This window comes from Calonectris borealis, chromosome 24 (assembly GCF_964195595.1).
Source record: "Calonectris borealis chromosome 24, bCalBor7.hap1.2, whole genome shotgun sequence".
Lineage (NCBI taxonomy): Eukaryota > Metazoa > Chordata > Aves > Procellariiformes > Procellariidae > Calonectris > Calonectris borealis.
The window spans coordinates 3,804,022-3,813,428 of NC_134335.1; positions in this window are offsets into that span (position 1 = coordinate 3,804,022).

Sequence of the window (9,407 nt, forward strand, 5' to 3'; positions counted from 1 at the left end):
CAAAGTACTGACAGCAACAGTACAGACATCTGAGTGTGCCTGTGTTGTGTTTAAAGGCTGACATGTTTTTACGAGCAGCAGAATATATTCATCAAAAAGAAGCTGCTTTTTAAAATTTATTTACAGATTAGCAGAAGAAAAGGCTCCATGAATCATTTATCAGACCTCGTGTTTTTTCACCCCTTCACCACAGTGAATAAAGAGGGATCTTGACAGAGTCAGACATTATTCCTCTGCTTCTCCGAAGATCTTGCAGTCATCTGCTCAGACAGAGGATGTCAAGAAAAAAATGATGAGAAACCACCTGGTTTCTTTGCTTTTTATCTATCCTGTTAGCTTGCTCCACCCATATGGAGCAAGCATATTTTATATCTGGGTCTATATTTTAAGGAGACTTTTTTCGTGTCCCTCTTGCCCTCTTCTCTCTTTTTTTTTTTTTTTTTTCCCAGATGTTCAGAGTGTTTGCACTCACTCTGGACCTCAGAAGAGGATTGGATGGATAAAAGCTGCTGTCATTTGGATGCCTTTTCTAGTGTCTCTGTAGGTTCTGTATTTTCTGCTCACCAGTAAATACCTGCAGGTTTTACATTGGAGGGACCCCACAGCAGACAGCATTATGCATATATATGCCTGGGTGCGTACTCGTATGCATTTGTGTGCCCAGATGGGTTTACATCTTACATGTTCCCTCTCTCCCCAGTTTTTGCTCTCATCTTTGAAACCATTGTGGGGGCCCTTTTGCTCAGCCAGTCCCAATGCTAATGCAGTTCAAGAGCTGGAGTGGTTTACTGTGCAAAAGGCACCTTCCCAGTATTGCTGTCTCCTGATAAAACTTGAGTAATTCTAGTAAGATATCTCTGCAAATTCCACTGGGAGCCAAAGATTAGATCAATTAAAATGTAATACTTTGCTTTATCCCCTCTAACTGTTTTGTTTGATCCTCCTGCTGCCCCGCTGTTCGGGGAGCCCGGCAGCGGGGCCGAGGGCTCGCCTCTCTCCCTGCGGTGACAGCCAATTCGCCAACCCCAGCTGGGTCAACAGCAGTCTGGCAGGTTCCTAACTAAAAGGCCTGGGATCTCTCCTCATGCACTAAACCCCATGTTGGTGTTGTTATTCCAGGCAGCTCCATTTTCACCTAATGATAAAAAGCTATTTTCTCCCCAGAGGTTGCATGGGAGAAGGTATTAACAAGCTTGGACTAGCCTGGGGGCACTTACTGAACTGAGTGGCATAAGTAAAATAGAAAAGGGTTGTTCTGTGAACCGTGAGAGCCCACAGGACTCTGGGAAGAAAGACGGTGAGCTATAAATTATAAAATAGAGACCCTTTGTGGTCCTGAGGCAGGCATCTTTTTAACCATTTCAAAGCAACCGAAATCTTCCCTGCTTCTACCCTGCCAAGTCCGTTTCTCTCCTTGAACCCTAAGTGCCTCACCAGGTAAGTGACCCAAAAGGTGAAGGAAAAGGCAAAAGGAATAGCTATTGTTTTGCTTTGCTTTTTTTGCAGAGATCCTGAGTTACAGAAAGGGTCTGGAAGGGGCGTGAGTCCCAGCAGTCATATGTAAGCTGGTGGAGATACCTACAGCAGCTGTGGGCACAGGGTAGCTGGGCTAGACACAGGAATGTGGGTAACTGGTTTTGATGGTTCTTGGGTGATGACTCTGAATGGTAAAGACATCCCTTAGGAAAAGGAAGGGACCTGTGGGCGAGGTCTCCTTGGTGGAGGCTGGTTGATGACTGGTTTCTAAGCTTATGAAAGAGCAAAGAAGCAAAGATGGGCTGCTTTGGTGTTAGGTTTGGGGTGAAGCTGTCACGATTTGGCTATGAGAGGCTGGCATGAGTGACCAAAGTCCCCTCCATTGGCTTTTGTTTCATTTAGCTCTGAGATTAATTACCTGCAAGATATGTGTTTCTTTCCTCTACTTCACTTGTGTATCCAATGAAGGTGATGAAATTTCTTGTGGTGGCTTTGACTATATGGCTTTGACTAGAGGGAAAAAGTAGCGCTACCCGTCAGGAGGAGAGCCTGCCAGGGAGGCACCGCTCCAAAGCAAGGGAAATAGCCCTGACGACCTAGAGGCATAAGCGGAGGCGCAATCAGGCCAGTGATCTGCAAAAGGAACTGCAAGCTGCCGTCAGAAATGGTAAAAAGTAAGTCTGGGCTCACACGTGACACTTGCAAGTCTGCCGAGTTTTGTCCCTCCTTGCTGAATATCTAACCGTGAGGGGACAGCATGGCTGTCTGAAACGAGGAGCTGCAACTTGAACAGAGCTAGCAGAGCAATGGCTCAGCGTGCCGAAACGCCTGCTGAACAGAGGATAAAGCACTCACAGTTCCAGAAACCCCATTAGAGTTCGATGGCCACTAACTGATTGAAAATACAGAGCTGAACTCTTCTGGGTACAAAGTAACACTGATGAATTCAGTATTAAATAGACCTGTCTGGAACTTGATACCACACTGGGAAAATCGGCTCCGTATCAGCTGGATCGGACAATGGGCAGGTTTATGCATCTTTCAGGGAGATTTTTTTTCCCTCCAAGGGGGAATCCGCTGTGCTCCAGTTGAGTTAATAGTCTGATTTGTGGCAGGACTGCAACATTTCATCCCAGAAAGCATTCCAGCCAGCAGATGAGGATCGCCTGCCTCGCCACCAATATGCGGCTGTCTCGGGGGGGTGTGCGGCAGTCCATCACCCGCACAAAGGGCCACACAACAGCGGCTCTCTGAAAGCTCTGCCGAGGCCAGATCAGTAAGGAAATGAAGGGAGCTATCTTAATTAACAAAGGCTTTCTCCTCTGCTGTGTTTCAGTCTGCGGTTATCAGTGTAGCTGGCAGTTCTCAAAGACTGAAATGACAGTAGTTGGCTGTAAAAGAGATAACTGTCAGATTAGCCGGTACATATCTTCTGCCTAGGTTTTCTATATCATACCTATCTTGAAGCATCTCCATGTATCAAAGGGACTAGTTGGCCATTTGCCTTTAAAAAGTACCCTTTCCAGTGTGATAAATCACAATAGAAAGACAATTGAATAGACAATTGTCTATTGCAATGGAAAGACCTAACATTTCTTGTTTCTTGACTTAGGCTGTTTTGGAATAGTATTTTTCGTGCTTTGATCAATTTGTACAGACTAATCTTCTCTGTTGTTTTTATTGTGGCACTTGTGTTTTCGGTTTCTCTTGTATTGAGCTTAGGGTGCAAGGGAGAGAAAATGTCTGTTGCCTCTCTTACTTTACACTCTTACTGAGTGTAAAGGCAGTGAGAAGGGCCGTTCCCGGCAGACGGAGGTTCGTCTCACGGCCCGTCAGGACTCCTGCAGAGTCGCATCCTCAGCTCCTCTAAGTCAACTGGGAGCTGTGCCGGGCTATGCCTGCTGGGGAGCTGGTCCAAAGTGGCTGCTAAAAACCCAAATTGGTGTGCAGCATGGAGAACAGAGAGGACTCGCTGCTTTGTTTGGGACAAAATGTTAACTGAGGTAAGGGGGATTTCATTGACATTGGTGAGGAGAAGGCAATTTAGACCAGTATGGGTGAGACCCGTGCTTTTTCAAACCTGTTATCTTCCTCCTTTTCTTGTCCTCTATTTCTGCCTTCCAAGCACCTTTCTTTCCTATTCATCCCCCAAATACTCCTCCTCATGTTGCTCAGTCTCAGAAAAAAGGTCTCAGATTGGCTTTTGCCTGAACTCCCAGGAAATGTTCATGAACGTAGACTTCTGGCTTTTCAGGCTTAGCTCTTGCTGAGCTGAGATTTAAAGCAATTTATTTCAAAGCCAAAAGTGAATGCAAATGAGGAGAAAGAACTAGGGGAGGAAAAGAAAAAAAAAGACCTCTTATTCCCAGGTGAGCACTAAGATGTCTGATCTGCCTGCCTAAAACTGATTGTTCTTCCAGAGTCTACAGTAAATACCCTTGCGTGTTAGTGAGCACAGCTGTAGAGGATGCTCTGATTATTGCTTGCCGAACTAATCTGGGACAAGGAGGTGAACACACAGCCTCTGGTTTTATTCCCGAGCCATTGATCAGCCACAACATCTTTAGCCCTCAGACAGCTGAAATGGAGGTCACGACGTGGTAGGGAGCCACACATTAGCAGGAGGCTACCAAGTGTCCGCGCTCTGAGGTCCTGTGAGCCAGATTGCTCTCTTCTGCGAGGAAGGTTGGTTTCTGGCCGTTTCACATGGCCCCAGCACGCTGCTGGCCGTGTGACTGGGTCAAAGGGATAGGTGTTTCTTCGTGAAGCTAGACCTTGAATGTAAAGACGGAGTTTTGTAAGGGAGTGTCTTTGTGGGGGAATTCTGCTGGTTTAGCAGACGTAATAGTTACTCTGACCAAGCTGTTTCATTATAACTCCCCTATGTGGACACTGTATTTCAAGGGGGTATCGTTATTCTGGAATGAAGCCCCCTTTCTTCTGGTTTATTTTTGAACAAAATCATGTCCACAAGGAGCTGTTAGAAAGCAGCAGCAAGGATGGCAAAACCAGATGGCAAAAATGCCACCGAGCCGTGGCAGGCACAACGGGAGATGCTCTCACAGAGGACGCTACGCTCTGGCTGCCCACGCTTTGCTCACGGTTATTTCTGTCTGTGGTGGCCGTTGTGTCCCAGCAGCGAGAAGAGCAGCAGAGCTATCGCTCCACCAGCTCGCTGATCCGCGTCGGGCTTTGGGCTAAGCCTGCATCCCTTTCCTGCTTGGGCTTTCTTGACAGTGAGATAGGGGTGAAGACCTGCCAAGCAGAGGAAGGATGGCGCAGGGTTTGAGGCGCGGGGTGGGAGGCCACAACCGCTCACTATTGCTGCACCGGCAGCGCTGGGGGTTTGGGAATGTCACTTTACCCCCCTGGGCCTCCACTCCGCATCGTAAATGGGGATTCCCAACCTCACCATGTTTACTAAATACCCTGTCAGAGAAGAGAGGTGGAGGAAATTCTTTGGATTAATATGTAGGACTGGAGGGGTCTGGCAAAGTTTAATCTGTTCATGTTTGCAGAGGGCTCCGAGAGCTCTGGATGAAAGCGGGTGGAGATTTGCCAAGTGTTTGCTAACATTAATGGTTAATTATTATGAATGCTGGCAGCCTACATACTCAGCCAGCATCGTTCTCCGAGTGAGATCCAGTCCTGTAATGGAGTTGTTACACACACAAGACAGGAAGAGACAGCTTCCCACTCTGTTTTGTCCTGTTCTCCCAGCCAAAGTCCCATTCCAAAATCAGACAGCAGCGGCACTTTTCTGCCTCATCGTAACAACTAGTTACGAATCCAGAGCATTTGGCAGAGGAAGACCTAGCCATTTTCATGTCTGGACTCATCTCTGTCTGCTGGTGCCCTTTTTGTCTGACTGAACAGAACGGGAATTGTGGTCCAAAATGAGACGTGTCCCGAACGGGGCAGCACATGGGTGCCACGCTGTGCTGCGCGGCAGGGACAGATCCAGAGTCGACTAGAGAAGGGCACCCCGCGCTTGCCGTTCTTGCTGCTCAGGCTGGGTCAGCGAGCACCCGGCCGTGCCGCGGCACTTCCCAACGCGTGAGGTGCCACGCTGGGGGATCAGAGGAGAGGACGGGGGCTGCCACAGCAGATCACACGTGGGTATGGGGAGTCTCCCGAGGGCAGCAGGTCAGCTGAAGAAGAGTGAGCCTGTCAGCTGCATCCCGCACCGCGCGCCCAAGTTTGGGAGAGAAGCTCTGTCGCGATGGAGGGGGTGAGACAGCAGCCAGCTGAGTGAGTCCAGCCCGAGTGCGTAAGATTCGATTTGCCAGACATAATTTGATGGCCAGTACCATTGCAGTGGTACCTGAGAAAGCCGCCTTTATCTAATAGTAGCCATCCAGAAAATGAAATCAAATGAATAAAAGGGTCAAGGTCCATTCGGTCCTGTGAACATGACTAGCAATTGCCAAATTATGAAAATCCACTAGATCTTCAGACTGCACCAGTACTGATTTTTTTTCTTCTTTCTACGTTTGAATGTGCAGTCTGAGTTTCTGAAGTTGAAAGCTGCATCGTTCCTACCTTGTGGCTACTGATAATATTTTAGAATTATGACTGTGGAGTAATGTTTGCTCTAAAAGGTAGCTTCAAGGTGCATTAGTCTCAGATAATTGACAGAGACCGAGGAAGTGATTTGGGAAGCGCTTATGCGGAACCAAAGATCTTAGTGAATTGTTACCTTAAATTAATGGCGTAGCAAGAAGCTGCTTGGATTTGATCAGCTGGCGGTAGTACTAAATGAAGTCAGGCTTTAAAGTTATTAGCAAAATATCTATGAGACAGCACTGCTATGGATTTATACGCTAGCATTGTGTCTTAAGGGGCCCAAATCTGCAATCTGCTCTGAGTCCATGGGACTTCCCTGGCTTCGATGGGAGCAGAGAGCACTCAGTATCTCTCAGGATTGGGCTCTTCAGCACGCTGGAGGTCAAGTGAGGCCAGTGCGGCTAACAGGATTCACACCTTTAACTCCTTTCTTAATCCCCAGATGAAATGAAAGGTCTTCTCTCAACATTTAGCAAATCTCCAATTTTATTTCTCATTATTAAATCATGAAATTGGCCAAAAATGTTTAAATTAAGTGAAAGGAAGAGAGATTTGTGAGAGAATTGAAGTCTTTTTGAGGAATTGAATAATCTCCAAGGATGAAGAAAGTTGCAGTTGCCAAACCCAGAAGCAAAAGGATCAAAAAGCTACAGAAAAGAAGTAGAAAATTGCGTATGTTTCAAATCTTCTCCCCCAACCCTCCCCCTAAAACCTCTGCTGATTTAAACATAGGGAAAATTATTCTGATAAGCAGCAGAATCTACTAGGTGCTCCTTCCTCTGCTGCTGCCGCTATCTCCATGTGTGACGCAGAGAAATTCTGTGATCTCGGTGGGTCTGTGTCCCCCCTTGTGACATTGATGCTGCTTCCCTGAACGCAGCGAGATCTGTCGAACGTTATTCGTGTGGGTTGGGAATTAATTGGGTTTAGGTGCCTCACTCCGACTAGAATGAGGCCTGCTTTTTTTTTTTTTTTTTTTAATTAACATGGTGAGTAATTAACTGTTTGATTTTCTGCAGACTGTTTGATTCTTCGTCTCAGGTAATTTTTCAAGAGTACATGCCTTTTTTTTTTTTTTTTTTTTTGACTGAAAGATCTGCACCAGATCAGATGGGAGTAAATTAGGTGAGTTTGCGGCTTGTATTCTGGACGTTAATAGTGGTTCCCTTCTGGCCTCAGTATGTACGAACCCATGAACCTGCTCAGACCCTGCTAAGTGCCCCCCTTGACAGTGGGTGACATTTATTTGTGGCGCATTAGAAGCGTGAGTAGTGAGGGAAGATCGTGACCGGAATTTTTTCAGATATTGAGGATGTGTAAAAGTTTGAAAATAACAGAATTGGATTTAGATTGCTCTGTCACCTAACATGGATATGTCTCTGGGGTGAATGCCGCTTCAGTGGCACTTGTTCTGTGTGCGTGAACTAGCTCCAGCATAGATCAGCACCTTTGGTAGCCCCTGTGTGACCAGACAGGGAGGAAGCAAGTGGAGAGGTGACTCCAGTTCCCATGGCCTGTTTAATCCCGGGGGAGGCGGTGGTGGGAAAGAGGGGAGCCTGCCGGGGAGGAGTCACCCAGGATGGCCAACGCTAGTAAAAGCTTCGGCAAGCAGATACTTATCTGCCAGGAAGGAGCAGATTGAGACCCGTCAAACTTATTTCTCTTGAACAATGAGACAGCCAACAGATGATAAGCACATTCAATCACCGCTAGCTTGGGCTGAATTCAAACCCGAGGTGAAAGACTATACTGTGTTAACAATTCCCTGACTTGTCCCATCTCCGTTTAAATGGTCTTTAATGTAGGCCCGGGGATACACCAGTCACTTTCTCACTCTTGCAGCGCTGACCCAGCGGAGGTTAACACGGACATCTGGTATATCCAGTTGATCTGTAACTACTATGATCTGTAATTACTACTTCAGAAAGCAGTAACTGAAATGTATTTCAAATCAAAATGTAGCCTGCGGTGCCAGTTACCAGCTAAAGTATGCTCTGTCTGCCTTCTAGCAAGTAAATAGCACAGGTAGGCTGTGCAAAAAACATGAGGATTGTTAGTAAAGAGGGTAGCCTCTGAATGCAATGGAGTTCTTTATCTCACTGAAACAGATACGAGTAGGGGGGGAAGGAAAACCAAACGGAGACAAAGCTCTCTCCGGAATGTATTAAAAGAACCAAATAAGCCATTCAGAGCATGCGGGTAGATGTTTTTTTACGGAGCGTTAGCAAAGCAATGTTCATCTGTGCTGGCCCGCATAGGAACAAAATAAAACCAATGTTGTGTCAACAGGGTAATAAGAAAGAACACCAAAGTGTTTTTCTCTCTGTTAAGGTGAAATCAGTCCCGTGAAAGCCGTGCATACATTTCAGCGCTGACAGCTTGGGCTGCCAGTGCTGTGCTGTGAGGAGTCTGGGGGTGACGGTGACACAGCAGAATTACAAAGAGATAGTGCATGTGATTTGGACCATGCCGCCTGAAAACCCTGAAGGCTTTCACATAGCGGCAGTGGTAGAATTTGCCCCAGGTGTTGAGCAGTAATGTGAATCTTTCATAATCCTGCATCAGGCAAGGTTGGGAAGTCAGTCAGTCTTTCTCCACCAGTGTCTTGAAGATACGTACCCAATGCTTTATTTAAAAAGCTGCTGTGTGTGAACCAAGTCCCAGCACCAAGGAGAAGCAGGGAACGGGAGACAGAGTAGCTGAATTTTAGGAGTGGTAATAGTCTGGGGCACCTCTGATTAAGCCTAATACAGCTTTTAACATTGCAGTTGGGGCTTAGGTAATGTGCTGATGGCTCTAACTCTGCCACTGGCTCGCTTTGCTTCTTGGGATGGTTATTTTCTGCTGAGAGATCCTTACTCGAACTGGTTTAGCTCCAGGGGTCCCAAAAGAATTGTTGTCTTGGCCTAGCATGAGTTGTCTGTCTCCTGACCGTAAACCTGTGGGTGCAAGCCTATGCCCCTATGTAAGTCTAAAGTGAGGCAGGAAATACATGGCAGAGCAGGAGTTAAACCAGTCTCTCAGCCCTAGGCTGCTGCAGAACACATTTTCTTGTCCTCTACCTGGGTAGCACCCATAATGCTGCTATTGTATTCTGCTGCCTCGGTGGAGCGTGCATAAATTGGGTAAAATAACAAGGATAAAGTTGTCCTGATGATGTTACAGGCTGGGGAGAGCGTGTAGATGCGTTGTGGCTATTCGGCCATGACTAACACAGCTCTCCTCCAAACTTCCCTACCTGCGGCAGCAATGAGAGGCTGCGTTTCAGGCAGTTTCTGATTCTTATCATGTAATCCTGGCAAGGGTGGAGATGGGGAACCAGGCAGGCTCGTTGCTAGGCAGATTTGTCCGCCACGGCCTTACTC